At 40.9% G+C, this 17,786-nt stretch overlaps 1 protein-coding gene across 1 annotated transcript in view; it reads right to left on the bottom strand.

Annotated features, from left to right (window-relative positions):
• The window catches only part of rheb (Ras homolog, mTORC1 binding), a 94,512-nt gene that overhangs the window by 47,246 nt on the left and 29,480 nt on the right, over positions 1–17,786 (bottom strand). The window lies entirely within an intron of this gene.

Here is a 17,786-nt window from a genome sequence, read left to right as displayed (position 1 = left end):
TACCCCTTATCCAAAATCTAAAAAGCCTCAAATCCAAAAATTTTGACCGCCAACAGGATGTCACAAGTGGAAAATTCCACAAGGTGCTGGAAAGGTTCCCAAACGACGCACAAGTCTCTGCGTACCACAGACAGCTCTGAGAAGTAACCTCACATATGTAATGAACAGAAGTTAATAAAAATAGAAAAATACTGCTTAAAGTGAAAAATGAAGATCTTAATCGTGTATTGAAAGAGTAGATTCATCAATGTTGGGGTGAACATATGCTGATGATGAAACAAAGATCAAGAAGAAATGAAATTTAAAGGTAATTGTGAATATCCTGCAGGCTGCTTGCAGAAATTTAAGAAAAGGCACAACATTAAATTTTAAAAGGTTTTAAAAATAAAGCATTTACTGATCACAAAGCTGCAAAGAAATTCATTGATGAGTTTGTGAAGATCATCACTGATAAAAATCTAGCACCAGAACAAGCCTACAATGATGATCTTTAAGGTTTTATGTAAGGTATAAAAGTAAAGCAAAACACGGATACAGTATATAATGAAAACAATGCATTGTAGGTGGAGAATGAAAGCCTGCCATTGTTTATTGTTGTTCAACAGCTGATTCAGATATTCTGATGCTGCTGTGCTGCTTTTGTGACCCTGCACACATTATATTAATGGCATGTTATAATTTTTACTTTTAAGTACATATGTGTGATGAACAACTGCAAGACAGACTGCTTACCAGTAGCCCATAAATTCAGTCAGAAATTATGGCAATCACAAGCTATCTCATCATATATTCCAAAATCCAAAACACATCGGCCCCAAGCATTCAGATAAGTCTGCACTGAATTTCAATTTACTTCCTCCATCACACTTAAGAACACCAACTCCTGGTGGGAGAACAGTTCTGTACAGAGAAAAACCTTCAACTGATCACTTTCAATTAACCCAAATTACATTAAGACAAGCTTTAAGATTCAAACTGTAATATTAAGAAGTTAGCATCTCATAGGCTTGTGACCCTGGCTATCTTTTGTAAGGGTCACAGCAGCTAAGAGCTTGAGAAAAAGAGTATAGAAGCACGAGGAAATCTGCAGATGCTGGAAATTCAAACAACACACACAAAATGCTGGTGGAACACAGCAGGCCAGGCAGCATCTATAGGGAGAAGCGCTGTCGACGTTTCGGGCCGAGACCCTTCGTCCTGAATGGTCCGAAACGTCGACAGCGCTTCTCCCTATAGATGCTGCCTGGCCTGCTGTGTTCCACCAGCATTTTGTGTGTGTTGTTGTATAGAAGCACAAATGCTTTCTCATAAGATAAACTGAGAGGGTGACATCATCCTTGGTATGCGATTTGCACTTAACTTCGGTTTTGCTTAGAGTAACTTGTATCATTGCTTGATTAATTGCTGTGAGAAACCTATTTTGCCTTGTATTCCTTAAGGCACCTGCAAGATAAGCATTAAAGAGTGGCTATTTTCAAGTGCAGGAGGCTTTGAATGGTAAGCCTGTGCCTATCTGTATCCAGACATAGTAGCAATTAAAACTATTATACGAACAATTTATGACTGATAAAGTTAACAATACTCATCTGTGCAGAAACTAAGGGGGTGAACCCACATGTATCTGTGTACGTGACTGCATGTATATAAAAAGAACTGTATTTGCTTCAGGAGAGAGAGACCCTCGAAGCAGCCTCCGAGAGAGAGTGCTTAAGGAGGGTTCTCTCGAGTAACTTGCTAATAAAGAGTTAAAGTTACTTTCACCGTAGTACGTGTTATCTTTGCATCGGGTAGATCGAAAGAAGTTTACAACAAAACCTCATTAATATAGAGCAATACTGCACAGTACAAGCTCTTCAGCCCATGATGTTGTGCCAAACTAATTAAGCTAGCAATTGAATGCTAAGCAACCCTGTATACATAATGCCCATATCTCAACATTCTCTGCATATTGGTTTGCCTATCCAAAAGTTTGCTTTTTTAAAAAACACATCATATTTAACTCTAATACCACTGTAGGCTGTGCAATCCAAGGACTCGCCACTTTCTGGGTTAAAAACTTGCCTCACACATCTCCTTTGAACCTCATTTCATCTTAAATGCAGAGCCTCCAGTATTAGGCATTTCAATCATGGGGAAAGATAGTGGCTGTCTAGTCTGTCTGTGCCTCTCATAAACTTCCAAGTTTACTGAGCCTCTGCCTCCCCAAAGAAAACAACTAAAGTTTGTCCATCCTCTCATAGCACAAGTCCTCTAATCTTGGGATCACCCTCTCCAAAGCCTCCACACCCTTCTTATAATGAGGCAAACAGAAATGAAAGCAATACCCCAAATGTGGCTCCCTGGAGTTTTATAGAGCTACAACAAATGTCAATGATCAGACTGGATCATCCACAGTCAGACTACAGGATAATCAGGATTAAGAATCTAACCACGACTCGCTCAAGATTTTGTCATAATGAGGAACTAACTTTCAACTTGTGGAAAAACAAAATGAAAGTGTGAAAATATAACAATGTGAACTTTACAATGACTAGGACACAATGAGCACCATCATGAGAAAAGTTGATAGTGTTTTAATTACACAAGATCGAATATAAATTGCAGAAGCGGCCTAGGATTACAGCTGTCCTATTTTTCAGATGAACTAGAATGAACTCAGTATTTCAGGATATAGCAGCTAAAAACAGGAACACAATTTAGGACAATAAGACACAAGAACAGAATTATGCCACTCGGCCTATTGTGCCTGCTCCGCAATAACTGCTATAAGGAGATGGACATAAAACTAAATGCAGGATTTATAAAAAAACAATCATAAGAGTTTTAATAGATGGAAGCGAAATTTAACCTGGTAAAAAGCTGATAAATTAGATCCAAAAATCAGCTTGGTCTTAGAAGAGAGGGGCGGAAGTGCTAAGGCCTCTGATTTGCAATATATATCAATAATCTGGATGTAAATATAGATTAGTGAGTTTGCAGATGACATAAGAATTGATGGAATTATGGATAACAAAGAACTTTGTCAAAGGATACAGGTCAGTTGGAAATTCAAGGATAAATGGCAGTTACCATTTAATCTGTATAAGGTAAGGTGATGTACTGTAGGCAATCAATTGCAAGAGGAAAGTATGGAGAAAACGGAAGGACCTTTAACAACCATATACAAAAGTGGATGTTAAAGGAGCACATGAGGCTGAAAGGCAGAGTGCAAATAAAGAGGCCTGTTTTCTTTAAGTGTCTAGTGGTGTTAGAAAGAGGTGGTGTTAGAAAGAGTTGGTGTTCGGACCGCTAGATGTTACTGTTCTGGATGACAGAATTGATGGCTTTGGGGCCTAGTTTACAAATGATACCAAGTAACGTGAATGAGAAGGTAGTTTTGGGGAAACGGGGAGTCTGCAGAAGGATGTAGACAGTTTTGGGAGAATCAGCAAAGTAACAGATGAAATACCATGTAGGGAATTGAATGGTGGGACACTTTGGTACAAGGAATAAAGGCATGCAATTTCTCTAAATGGGGAGAAAATTCAGAAATCAGAGGTGCAGAGCAGCTTGAGAGTCTTAGAGCAGGATTCCCTAAAAGTTAACTTGCAGATTGAATTGGTAGTAAGGAATGTAAATGCAATAGTTAGCATTCATTCTGAGAGGATTAGAATATAAAAAGCAAGAATATAATGCTGAGTCTTTATAAGGCATTGGTCCTATATTTAAGGAAGGATGTGGTGGCAATAGAGTGCATCTGAGATTGCTTATGAGAATGATCCTAGGAAAAGGGTTAATAGATAAGGAACACTGGATGTCTCTGGGCTTATACTCGCTGGAGTTTACAAAGATTGGGTGGGGTGGAGGGGTGATCTCACTCAAACCTATTGAATACTGAAAGGTCGAGATGAAGTGGACATGGGGAGAATATTCCAGTAGTGGGAGAGTCTCGAAACCGATTAAAAGGATGCCACTCAGAACAGAACTGAGGAATTTTCTTAGCTACAGAATAGTGTATCTGTGGAATTAGCACAGACTGCTGTGGAGCACAAATTATTGAATACATACAAAGAGGTTGACAGGTTCTTCATTAGTAAGGGTGTCAAAGATTACAGGAAGAATGAGGTTGAAGGGGAAAGTAAATCAGCCATGATCAAAAAGGGCAGATCAAGGTCGAATGGCCTAATATTGCTCGTATGCCTTTCTCCGAACCTACAGAACTACAGGAAGAGTAGAATTTTCTAATAACTAATTCTCTTATTAAGTCATTTAAATTTATTTCTGCAAATAATTTTCTTAATTACATTTATTTAACAGTAGCAGCTGGCATCATTGGCCTTTTGTATCTTTAACCTCCCAGGTGATGACAGAGCATGCAGTTAATAATGAAGACATTAATAACATTCAGAACAAGAATTCCTGGATAGCTCCATTAGTAAAAGACAAAGTATGCATCATCATGTCTTATCACCCAGCCTCTGGTTCTTAGTAAACATACCATGTCCCAATTTGGATATCAGCTGTACTTTTATCTCAGCAGCCAAAGCCTGTGAATTCAAGGCCTGCTCTGAGACTTGAGCTCAATCTCGGTTGAGTGCAATACACATCCCCTCAGCAGTAACGTAATTGATGGTGAGCCCTACCAATCATGTGGCAAGTGACTTTCAATGAAAATGCAATTTTTTATCTCTTGCCTGTTGTTTAGTAATGCCATCTGCAATAATTTATGTTCTGTATGAAATGGTTCATAATTACATTTTTAATTGAATAGATTTGATGCTGTTTCTGACATGGGACACAAAGGGACCACAAATTTGTGGAAAATATGCATATAATTATGTAACTGTTGGTCATTATGCGAATAACAACTGGAAAAACTTTTAATTCCTCAATTTCAGCAGGCTGCAATCAGTGCAAAAAGTTCGCTGGTGACGCAGTGTGAGGTTTAAAAAGAGCTTAAGTGCTTTTGGGATTTTTCAGCAGGCTGCAATCATATCGATCTATTAGGCACTTGGCAAAGGTCAATAAAAACAGTGTAAGCAAGAGTGATCATTGTGTGAGTGGACAGTGTTAGAGTGGTCAGCCTTTGGTAAGCACAAGTGGAAGTTCTAAACAAGTTTCTAGTATTAATAAAAACTTACTAATAAGTTTTACTTCTGGTAGAACATTGCTAGATGGAGTCCAGAGTTAGTGGTATGTTCCTTGTGTGAGATGTGGGAACTCTGGGAGACCTTCAATCTCCCTAATAACTACATCTGCATGAAGTACATTGAGCTGCAGCTCCTTAGAGACTGTTAAGGAACTGCAATTTTTTTTAAACAAAATATACTTTATTCAAAAATAAAATTGTGTACAATAAACCATTCAATGAGCTGCAATTGTGTAGCGAGATAACCTTCGGCCAATACAGTATAGGAAAATGTGGTGGTGATCGACAGCAGCTACAGGAAGGTAATCACCTTTAAGTTGCAGGAGACAAGTGCCTGGGTGACTGTCTGGAGAAGGAAAGGCAACAGCTAACCAGTGCAAAGTACAGGTGTCCCGTTTTTTGCACATTCACTTTATGACACCTCGCTGTTATGAAAGACGTACATTAGTTACCTGTTTTCGCTAACAGGTGTTTTCACTGTTAGGATAAAAGGCAGCATGCGAGAAAAGGCAGAGCCTTCCCCAGAACTGCATTTTAGCTGGCATTGCTTAAACACGTGCCTGTGAGCATCTGTGCTTTATGTCGATTTATTTTGTGCATCCGTTAGCAAGATGAGTTCTAAGGTACAGTATCGGAAAAGTCTAAAAGAGCTCGTAAGGGTGTTACACTTAGCGTAGAACTAGACATGTTTCAATCGTGGTGAACAAAGTAAGGACATAGTGAGTTTGGCTAAGGAGACTGGGCTTGTGGAAGTTGACGAAGATGATGTTGAAGAGGTTTTGACATCCCATGACCAAGAACTGACAGATGCGGAGCTTATGCAATTGCAAGAGGAAAGGATAACAATTGAAACCAAACGCAGTAGCGAACGGTCTGAAAGTGAAGTCGTCCAGGAACTGAACGTGAAGCAATTGTGTGAGATTTTCACTGCGATTGACAATGCTGCAATGATTGCAGAAAAGTATGACTTTAATTTCGAAAGGGTACGTAGGTTTAGGGCATATTTACAGGATAGTTTGAGTGCTTACAAAGAACTATATGATAGAAAAATGCGCGAGGCTATGCAGTCAAGCATACTGTCGTTTTTCAAGCCTTCCACATCAGCCACAGCAGACGATGAACCTCGACCTTTGACATCGAGGTAGGCAGACATAGAAGACGATAGTGACCTGCCTGTCCTGATAGAAACAGACAGCAATGAGATGACACCCCAGTCTCCCACCACCCCAACCTCCGACGACTCAGCCTAACGCACCATCATCAGTGTGCTCGCTGTCTTCCTGATTCCAGTAAGTGAAACTACACTGGACGTACATTATTTCTACTTTATATAGGCTATGTATTTTTATTTGTTATTTGGTATGATTTGGTAACTTTATATCTTAAAGGTTACTGGAGAGGGTACTTCTGCCTACAGCGATTGTGTGAGATTTTCGCTACGATGGACAGTGCTGCAATGATTGCTGTAAAGTATTTCTACTTTATATAGATTGTGTATTTATCACATCATTCCTGCTTTTACTATACATTACTGTTATTTTATGTTTTGGGTTATTTGGCATGCTTTGGTAGGTTATTTTTTGGGTCTGCGGATGCTCACAAATTTTTCCCATATAAATAAATGGTAATTGCTTCTTCACTTTACGACATTCCAGCTTACAAACCGTTTCATAGGAACGCTCTACCTTCGGATAGCAGGAGAAACCTGTATTTGCATGGATATTCCTCTCAATAATAAGTATACTGCTTTGGATACCATTGAGGTGTGGGGGTGGACCTACCAGGGGAAACCACTAAATCTTTCTCTCTGTGGCTCTGAAGAGGAGTGCAGTAGTGATAGGGGGTTCCATAATTAGAGGAGCAGGCTGCAGATTCTGTGGATGTGAAAGAGACACCCAGATGGTATGTTTATCCCAGGTGCCAAGGTTAGGAATGTCTCAGATTGGGTCCACAGCATTCTAAAGAGAGGGTAAAGAGCTGGAAGCTATGGTACGTATTGGTAAGGGAGGAGGTTCTGAAAAGAGAATATAGAGAGTTAGGTAGAAAGCTGAGAAACAGGACCTCTAGAGTGGTAATCCCTAGAATGTTGCCTGTGCAACACGTCAGTGAGGGTAAAAATGGACGATCTGGCAGATGAATGTATGGCTGAAGAACTGGTCAAGGGGGCAGTGTTTTGGATTTCTGAATCATTGGGATCTCTTCTGGGGAAGGTATGACCTGCAGAAAAAGGACAAGTTAAACCTGAACCCAAGGGTACCAATATCCTTCTGGGCAAGATTGCTAAAGTGTTAGGGAGAGTTTAAACTAATCTGGCAGGGGGTTAGGAATCACGCGTGATAGGACTAAGGATGAGGCAACAACTAGATGCAGTGTGTATTGAGATTGAGGAAGGACAGGCTTAATGATAAGAGTCAGTGGGATGAGTCAAAGTATAACAGAGTATAACAGGGTGCCAAAATCAAAAAGTGATAAATACATGACTGAAGATGCTATATTTGAATGAACGCAGTATGCAGAGCAAGTGCAGTATGCAGAGATTGACAGGTACGATGTTGTAGGCATCGCTGACTCATGACTGAAGATCATCGCTGGGAGCTTGACATCCAAGGATACACATTATATCAAAAGGATAAGCAGGTAGGCAGAGGGGATGGGTGGCTTTTGGCAAAAAATGAAATCAAATCCTCAGAAAGGGGTGACATAGGAAGTTGTAGAATCCTTGTAGATAGAGCTGAAAAACTGCAAGGGTAAAAAGACCCTGAATGAAATACTCGTATGTACAGGCTTCAGAACAGTAGCCAGGATGTGGGCTACAAATTACAGAAACAGATAGAAAAGGCACGCAAAAACAAAAAGGACAATGTTACAATAGTATTGGAGGATTTCAATATGCAGATACATTGGGGAAAATCAGGTTGGGTGCTAGATCCCAAGAGAATGAATTTGTAGAATGTCTGTGAGGTGGCTTGAGGAGCTTGTTCTTGATCCAACCTGGGGAAATGCAGTTCTGGACTGGGTGTTATATAATAACCTGGATTTAATTAAGAGACCTCAAGGTACAGATACTCTTAGGAGACAGTGATCGTAACATGATGAATTCACCCTGCAGTTTGAGAAGGTAAAATTGGATGTATCAGTATTACAGTGGAGTGAAAGGAATTGAAGAGGGATGAGACAGGAGCTGGCCAAAGTTGATTGGAAGAGGGCATAAGCAGGGTTAACAGCAGAATAGCAATGGCTGGAGTTTCTGGGATCAATTTGGAAGGTGCAGGAAAGATGCATCCCAAAGATGAAGTAGTATTCTAAAGGACAGATGAGGCCACCATGGTTGACAAGAGAAGTCAAAGACAGCATAAAAGCAAAAGAGAGGGGGCATATAATATAGGAAAAAAAGTGGTTTGGGATACTTTTAAAAACCATCAGAAGGCAACTAAAAAAGCCATAAAGAGAAAAGCTGAAGTATGAAGGTATGCTAGCCAATGGAAGAGGAAAACAAAAGTAATTTCAGATATAAATAGTCGGCCCTCCTTATCTGCGGGAGATTGGTTCCGAGAACACCCCCTGCTGATGCTCAAGTCCCTTATTTAACCTGTCTCGGTGTGGTGGTCTTTAGGACCCAGCAGAACCCTGGACTTTATTTAACATCTCAGTGCAGTGGACATTAGGACCTGGCGGTGTAGCTCTGAATCCGCAGTTTCTGTTCATGAAAATAATCACGATCACAATTGAAAATAAGGTGGAAGTAACAAAGCGATCGAAAAGAGGTGAAACACCATCGGTCATTGGAAAAACGTTAGGCTACAGTCGGTCAACAATCAGAACAATTTTAATGGAGCATGTGAAAGGCCCTGCCCTGATGAAAGCTACAATTATTACTAAGCAACGCAGTAGTTTAATTATTGAAATACATATATTTCTTAAGTGTTTTATATGCATAGAAAGGTAAAATATGTACTATATACTAAGAAAAACGTTTGACTAACTGATGCTAAATAATACTGGATGTACCTGTTCCGACTTCAAATCCGAGTTAAAGACGGACTCCGGAACAGAACTCATTCATAACCTGGGGGCTGCCTGTACTTTAAAGTGATTTCTAGATTACTTATAATACCTAATACAATGTAAATGCTATGTAAATAGTTGTTATACTGTATTGTTTAGGGAATAATGACAAGAAAAATAGTCTGTACATGCCCAAACAAGTGCTGGAGAGAGAACTTCTAGGTTTTCCTGATCCGCGGTTGGTTGAATCCGTGCATGCAGAATCCACGGATAAGGAGGGCCGACTGTAGAATAAAAGGGAGACTTGAGTGGATGTCGGACCACTGGAAAATGACTGGAGAGGTAGTAATGGGGAACAAAGAAATGGCAAACGAACTGAATAAGTATTTTTGTCAGTCCTCAGTGTGGCAGTATTCTAGACATGCGAGACTGTCAAGAAGCAGAAGTAGCATCGCTATTATTACAAAGAAGGTGCTTGGGAAGCTGAAAAGTCTGAAGATAGAGGAGTCACCTGGACCAAATGGACTACACCCCAAGGTTCTGAAAGAGGAAGCTGAAGAGCTAAGCATAAATGGAAAATTGCAAATGTAATTCCACTCTAAGGAGACAGGAAAACAGGAAATTATAGTTCAGTTAGCCTGACTTCAGTGGTTGGGAAGCTACTGGAGTCTACTATTAAGGATGAGGTTTCATGGTACTTGGAGGCACATGATAAAATAGGCCAAAGTCAGCAGGTTTCTTCAAGGGGAAATCTTGCCTGACAAATCCGTTGGAATTCATTAAGGAATTCCTTAACTAGTGAGTCTTACTTCAGTGGTTGGTAAGTTGATGGAGAAGATCCTGAGAGGCAGGATTTATGAACATTTGGAGAGGCATAATATGATTAGGAATAGTCAGTATGGTTTTTGTCAAAGGCAGGTTGTGCCTTACGAGTCTGATTGAATTTTGAGGATGTGACTAAACACATTGATGAAGGTAGAGCAGTAGATGTAGTGTATATGGATTTCAGCAAGGCATTTGATAAGGTACCCCATGCAAGGCTTATTGAGAAAGTAAGGAGGCATGGGATCCAAGCGGACCTTGCTCTGTGGTCCAGAATTAGCTTGCCCACAGAAGGCCAAAAGTGGTTGTAGACAGGTCATATTCTGCACAGAGGTTGGTGACCAGTGTTGTATCTCCAGGATCTGTTCTGGAGCCCCTTCTCTTCATGATTTTTCTAAATGACCTGGATGAGGAAGTGGAAGAATAGGTAAGTAAATTTGCCGATGACACAAAGTTTGGGGATGTTGTGGATAATGTGGAGGGCTGTCAGAGGTTACAGAGGGATATCGATAGGATGCAAAACTGGGCTGTGAAGTGGCAGATGGAGTTCAACCCAGATTAAGTGTGAGGTGGCTCATTTTGGTAGGTCAAATATGATGTCAGAATGTAGTATTAATGGTAAGACTCTTGGCAGTGTGAAGGATCAGAGGGATCTTGGGGTCTGTGTCCATAGGACACTCAAAGCTGCTGCGCAGGTTGACTCTGTGGTTAAGAAGGCATACGGAGCATCTGCCTTCATCAACTGTAGGATTGAGTTCAAGAGCCGAGAGGCAAGTTACAGCTGTATAGGACCCTGGTCAGACCCCACTTGTTCTCATTTCTGGTCACCTCACTACAAGGAGGATGTGGAAATAATAAAAAGGGTGCACAGGAGATTTACAAGGATGTTGCCTGGATTGGGGAGCATGCCTCCTTACATGAATAGGTTGAACCTGGCCCTTTCTCCTTGGAGCGACGGAGGATGAGAGGTGTCCTGATAGAGGTGTATAAGATAATAAGAGGCACTGATCATGTGGATAGTCAAAGGCTTTTTCCCAGGGCTGAAATGTATTTCTGGTTTTCCCACAACCAATAGTCTCTTTATCTTGTTATTTCATGCTCTCATTACTTATTACTATTAGATGTCAGGGGTAAGTTTTTTTTAAAAAACACAGAGAGTAGTGAGTGCATGGAATAGGCTGCCAGTGACTGTGGTGGAGGCAGATACAACTGGGTCTTTTAAAAGACTCCTGGATAGGTACATGGAGCTTAGAAAAATAGAGGGCTATGGGTAACTCTAGGCAATTTCTAAAGTACATGTCTGGCATAGCGTTGTGGGCCTAAGGGCCTGAATGGTGCTATAGGTTTTTTATGTTTCTATGTCTAAATAACAGACAAAATGGACAAAGGAGTCAGTGGATGTTGTTTATTTGGATTTTCAGAAGGCTTTTGATAAAGTGCCACACATGAGACTGCGTAACAAGATCAAGATAAGAGCCCATAGTATTACAGGAAAGATACTAGTATGATTACAGCACTGGCTGACTGGCAAGAGGAAAAGTGTGGGAATAAAGGGGGGCTTTTCTAGTTGGCTGACGGTGACAAGTGGTGTACCGAAGGGGTTAGCAGTCGGATCACTTCCCTTCACATTACATACAGTGGCATGCAAAAGTTGGGGCACCCCTGGTCAAAATTTCTGTTACTATAAATAGCTAAGTAAGTAAAAGATGACCTGATTTCCAAAAGGCATGAAGTTAAAGATGACACATCTCTTTAATATTTTAAGCAAGGTTACATTTTTATTTCCATCTTTTACAGTTTCAAAATAATAAAAAAGGAAAAGGACTTGAAGCAAAAGTTTGGGCACCCCATGCATGGTCAGCACTTAGTAACACCCTCTTTGGCAAGTATCACAGCTTGTAAACGCTTTCTGTAGCCAGCTAAGAGTCTTTCAATTCTTGTTTGGGGGATTTTCGCCCATCTTTCCTTGCAAAAGGCTTCTAGTTCTGTGAGATTCTTGGGCTCTGCTCTTTTGAGGTCTATCCAGATTTTCGATGATGTTTAGGTCAGGGGACCGTGAGGGCCATGGCAAAACCTTCAGCTTGCGCCTCTTGAGGTAGTCCGTTGTGGATTTTGAGGTGTGCTTAGGATCGTTATCCTGTTGTAGAAGCCATCCTCTTTGCATCTTCAGCTTTTTTTTTAAAAGACGGTGTGATGTTTGCTTCCAGAATTTGCTGGTATTTAATTCATTTTTCCCTCTACCAGTGAAATGTTCCCCATGCCACTGGCTGCAAAACAAGCCCAAAGCATGATCAATCCACCCCCGTGCTTAACAGTTGGGGAGGTGTTCTTTTCATGAAATTCTGCACCCTTTTTTCTCCAAACATACCTTTGCTCATTGCAGCCAAAAAGTTCTATTTTAACTTCAGTCAACAGGACTTGTTTCTAAAATGCATCGGGCTTATATAGATGTTTCTTTGCAAATTTCTGATGCGGAATTTTGTGGTGAGGACACAGGAAAGGTTTTCTGCTGATGACTCTTCCATGAAGGTCATATTTGTGCAGGTGTCGCTGCACAGTAGAACAGTGCACCACCACTCCAGAGTCTGTTAAATCTTCCTGAAGGCCTTTTGCAGTCAAATAGGGGTTTTGATTTGCCTTTCTACAAGCAGTTCTCTTGGAAAGTTTTCTTGGTCTTCCAGATCTCAACTTGACCTCCACTGTTCCTGTTAACTGCCATTTCTTAATTACATTATGAATTCAGGAAACGGCTACCTGAAAAAGCTTATCTTCTTATAGCCTTCTGCTGCTTTGTGGGCATCATTTATTTTAATTTTCAGAGTGCTAGGCAGCTGTTTAGAGGAGCCCATGGCTGCTGATTGTTGGGACAAGGGTTTGAGGAGTCAGGGTATTTATAAAGGTTTGAAATTTGCGTCACCTGGCCTTTCCTAACGATGACTGTGAACAAGCCATAGCCCTAACAAGCTAATTAAGGTCTGAGACCTTGGTAAAAGTTATCTGAGAGCTCAGATCTCTTGGGGTGCCCAAGATTTTGTATGGTGCTCCTTTCCTTTTTTTTTTCACTCTAAAATTGTACAAAACAAAAATAATACACTAATCTTGCTTAAAATGTTAAAAAGAATGTTTCATCTTTAACTTTACGACTTTTGGAAATCAGTTCATCTTCTACTCACTTAACTATTCATAGTAACAGAAATTTTGATCAGGGGTGCCCTAACTTTTGCAAGCCACTGTATCAATGATTTGGATAAAGGAATTGATGGTTTTGTGGCCAAGTTTGTGGATGATACAATTATAGGTGGAGGTTCAGGTAGTGCTGAGGCAGCAGGGTGTTTGCAGAAAGACTTGGACAGATTTGAAAAAAATGGGCAAAGAAGTTGCAGATGGAATACAGTGTAGTGTAATACAGTGGTTATGCACTTTGGTAAAAGGAACAAAGATGTGGACTGTTTAGGGAGAAATTTTAAACAGAAGTGCAAAGGGTCTTGGAAGTCCTCATGCCACTTGCAGGTTGAGTCTGTGGTAAGGAAGGCAAATGCAATTTTAGCATTCATTTCAAGAGGACTAGAAGACAAAAGTGAGGATGTAATGCCGATGCTTTAGAAGGCATTGGTCAAACCACACATGGGAGTACTGGGAGGAGTTTTGGGTCCCTTGTCTTGGAAGAGATGTGCTGGCATTAGAGAGAGTGCAGAGGAGGTTCATGAGAATGATCCCAAGAATGAAAAGGAAACATATGCGGAGCATACTGAAAGGTTTAGATCGCGTGGAAGTGGAGAGGATGGCTCCGATAGTGGGGTAATCTGTGACCAGAAGGTACAACCTCAGAATAGATCAACAACCACTTAGAACATGTTCCCATGTCTTACGGTCTAAGTTTTTGTTATTAAGCAACCCTTTGGTCAAAGATGACAAGAGGGACTGGCCATTTCAAAAATGAGGAACATAACTCCATGAGGAAAAGCTTTGGCAATTCAAGTTTACATCTATTATCAGTCATAAAATACAAAGTACAGTCCTATATTAATCTTTGTTATTCTTCCCATGCACAGATTCAATTACTCGCCTACAAGCTAGACAGAACTTAGTGGCCAATTAAGCTACCAATGTGCATGCCTTTGGGAGGTGAGAAGACACAATTTCTTAATTTTTCTGCAAATACCTTCAAGAAAATGAATCCCAAGGCAGTATATGGTGACATATACTGTACATACTTTGTTAATAAATTTGCCCAGAGGAACACACATATTTGCGTGGAGAACATGCAACACCTACAGTCAGGATGAAAGTTGTCCCTCTGTGCCCCATTATTTAGATCATTAGAAATATTTGAAGCAGAAGAACAGGGAAGGGGAGTGGAAGTGACATGAGACCATGTTAACATGGCTGTGGCATAGAGGAACTAAACCTTTGCCACGTCTATATTTATCGAGATACAGTGTGGAATAGGCCTCACCCCCAGCCCATCGAGCTATGCTGCTCAGCAATCCCCCAATTTATCCTTAATCTAATCACAGGACAAGTTACAATGACCAATTAACCTAATAACCAGTAAATCTTTACAATGTGGGAGGAAACATGGAGCTCTAAAAAAAAAGAGAGAGCTATGGATAACCCTAGGTAATTTCTAAGGCAAGGACATGTTTGGCACAGCTTTGTGGGCCGAAGGGGCTGTATTGTGCTGTAGGTTTTCTACGTTTCAATGAAACCAGCGCACCCAGATGAAACCCATGGGGTTATGGGGAGAACATACAAACAGATATCCAGGAGATTGAGGAAATGCAAGTGAAAATATGTAGCTTTATATCTATCAATGTAGTAATACTCATTATTCTAGCGTATAATTGCTTTGAAGTTCTCAAGTACCCGTCTCACTCATAACTGTGGAGTAAGCAATGACAGGTCAAAGCACAAGCAGGAGCACAGCCACACCCAAAGGTCTAGAGAGCAACTAATGCACAGAACAGAGGTCATAAATACAAGTAGGTTTGTGGGTGAGATTGAGGTCCACAATGCTTGTACATTTCCCATACCCTTTATATTCACTGGGAAAAAAATGTTTAGTTATTTATAGGAGTTAATATCCAATCATCCACGTAACTTGCTAGTGGGACTCCAAGTGCCAAAAGATTGTAGATTATCAGTTTTAATTGTACACCACACTGATAAGGAAACACAGAAATGAGACACAACCTTAAACTTAAACAGGAAAGTGAGAAGTATTTCAAACTCCCACACACAAATACAAGGAGTGAATAGCTAAATGCTCTTCCCAATAGACTTTGAATGAAGAATTGTTAAGAACATATGCTGCTGTCAAAGCATCAAGGAATATTCTAATTTGTTCCCATTATATTTTACCATTTTAAAGGAAATGTGCGTCATGATGTATTCAGCACGTCAAGCACCACATCTGTGGGGATTAATAGCATTGATATTTCTGGTCAAGATAAACTGCACAAGTCAGAGACCCAAATTTAATATAATCCATGTCTTGTAGTACAACTAGTAACAGGCTGTCCCATTGTGGTCCAGGTCCGGGATCACTGATTGTAGTCCGGGAACTTGACGACCGTGAGGACAATATGAATGAGGTTGATGTTCTGGAGCATGTTGATATTATGGGAGAGGTGGTGTTGGAGTTGTTAAAATACATTAGGACAGATAAGACCCCGGGGCCTGACGGAATATTCCCCAGGCTGCTCCACGAGGTGAGGGAAGAGATTATTGAGCCTTTGGCTAGGATCTTTATGTCCTCGTTGTCCACGGGAATGGTACCGGAGGATTGGAGGGAGGCCAATGTTGTCCCCTTGTTCAAAAAAGGTAGTAGGGATAGTCCAGGTAATTATAGACCAGTGAGCCTCATGTCTGTGGTGGGAAAACTGTTGGAAAAGATTCTTACAGACAGGATCTATGGGCATTTAGAGAATCATGGTCTGATCAGGGACAGTCAGCATGGCTTTGTGAAGGGCAGATCGTGCCTAACAAGCCTGATAGAGTTCTTTGAGGAGGTGACCAGGCATATAGATGAGGGTAGTGCAGTGGATATGATCTACATGGATTTTAGCAAGGCATTTGACAAGGTTCCACACGGTAGGCTTATTCAGAAAGTCAGAAGGCATGGGATCCAGGGAAGTTTGGCCAGGTGGATTCAGAATTTGCTTGCCTGCAGAAGGTCATGGTGGAGGGAGTACATTCAGATTGGAGGGTTGTGACTAGTAGTGTCCCACAAGGATCTGTTCTGGGACCTCTACTTTTCGAGATTTTTATTAACGACCTGGATGTGGGGATAGAAGGGTGGGTTGGCAAGTTTGCAGATGACACAAAGGTTGGTGGTGTTGTAGATAGTGTAGAGGATTGTTGAATATTGCAGAGAGACATTGATAGGATGCAGAAGTGTGCTGAGAAGTGGCAGATGGAGTTCAACGCGGAGAAGTGTGAGGTGGTACACTTTGGAAGGAGAAACTCCAAGGCAGAGTACAAAGTAAGTGGCAGGATACTTGGTAGTGTGGAGGAGCAGAGGGATCTGGGGGTACATGTCCACAGATCCCTGAAAGTTGCCTCACAGGTAGATAGGGTAGTTAAGAAAGCTTATGGGGTGTTAGTTTTCATAAGTCGAGGGACAGAGTTTAAGAGACACGATGTAATGATGCAGCTCTATAAAACTCTAGTTGGACCACACTTGGGAGTACTGTGTCCAGTTCTGGTCGCCTCACTATAGGAAGGATGTGGAAGCATTCGAAAGGGTAGAGGAGTTTTACCAGGATGCTGCCTGGTTTAGAGAGTATGGATTATGATCAGAGATTAAGGGAGCTAGGGCTTTACTCTTTGGAGAGGAGGAGGATGAGAGGAGACATGATAGAGGTGTACAAGATATTAAGTGGAATAGACAGAGTGGACAGCCAGCACCTCTTCCCCAGGGCACCACTGCTCAGTACAAGAGGACATGGCTTTAAGGTAAGGGGAGGGAAGTTCAAGGGGGATATTAGAGGAAGGTTTTTCACTCAGAGATTGGTTGGTGCGTGGAATGCACTGCCTGAGTCAGTGGTGGAGGCAGATACACTAGTGAAGTTTAAGAGACTAGTAGACAGGTATATGGAGGAATTTAGGGTGGGAGGGGTATATGGGAGGCAGGGTTTGAGGGTCGGCACAACATTGTGGGCTGAAGGGCCTGTAATGTGCTGTACTGTTCTATGTTATTCTGTGTTCTATGTATCTTGCAGAAAAATTAACTTCAACGCCACTTCTGTATTGCTATTCCTTCTATTCAAGTTCTGGAAGTGTAATATCCATGAGTAAGCTTCTTCTGCCTTTTATTCCATCAGTAAAAGAAATGTTCTTCCAATACTTAAATTAAAACCTAATAATGGCAACACAAGAAATTTGCACACAAAATACTATCGCCTACAAGCTAACTGCCTGTGTATAAATTGGTCAAAGTTAATCATTGGAAGTGCAATGCAATTGTTATGTGTATTTTCAAGATGCACAGCATACCTTTTTTGGAAGCAGTGGTTACGAGTTGAGCCATTTCTGTTCCGATCCATTTACACTCACTTATTCAAACAAAACCTAGCTTTCTTTCAGCAGACACAAGGAGCACAAGAGGAAGACTGGGAAAATGCATTCTAACTATTAAGGACATTTCTCTCTATGGAGAGGAACAAGTTTCAGGCCAAGAATAAGGAGTTTCGGTTCAAGAACAGCCTGAAGTATTAGCTGTTTATTCGCCTACATAGATGCTGCCTAACCTGCTAACTTCCTCCAGTATTTTGCGTGTTACTAATCATTAGGATTTACTCCTAGAATTGTGTCAAACATAGCTTTAGAT

Source organism: Hemitrygon akajei, chromosome 8 (genome assembly GCF_048418815.1).
Source record: "Hemitrygon akajei chromosome 8, sHemAka1.3, whole genome shotgun sequence".
Classification (NCBI taxonomy): domain Eukaryota; kingdom Metazoa; phylum Chordata; class Chondrichthyes; order Myliobatiformes; family Dasyatidae; genus Hemitrygon; species Hemitrygon akajei.
Note: the sequence above shows the minus strand (reverse complement) of the source record. Positions and strands in the feature narration are given on the sequence as shown.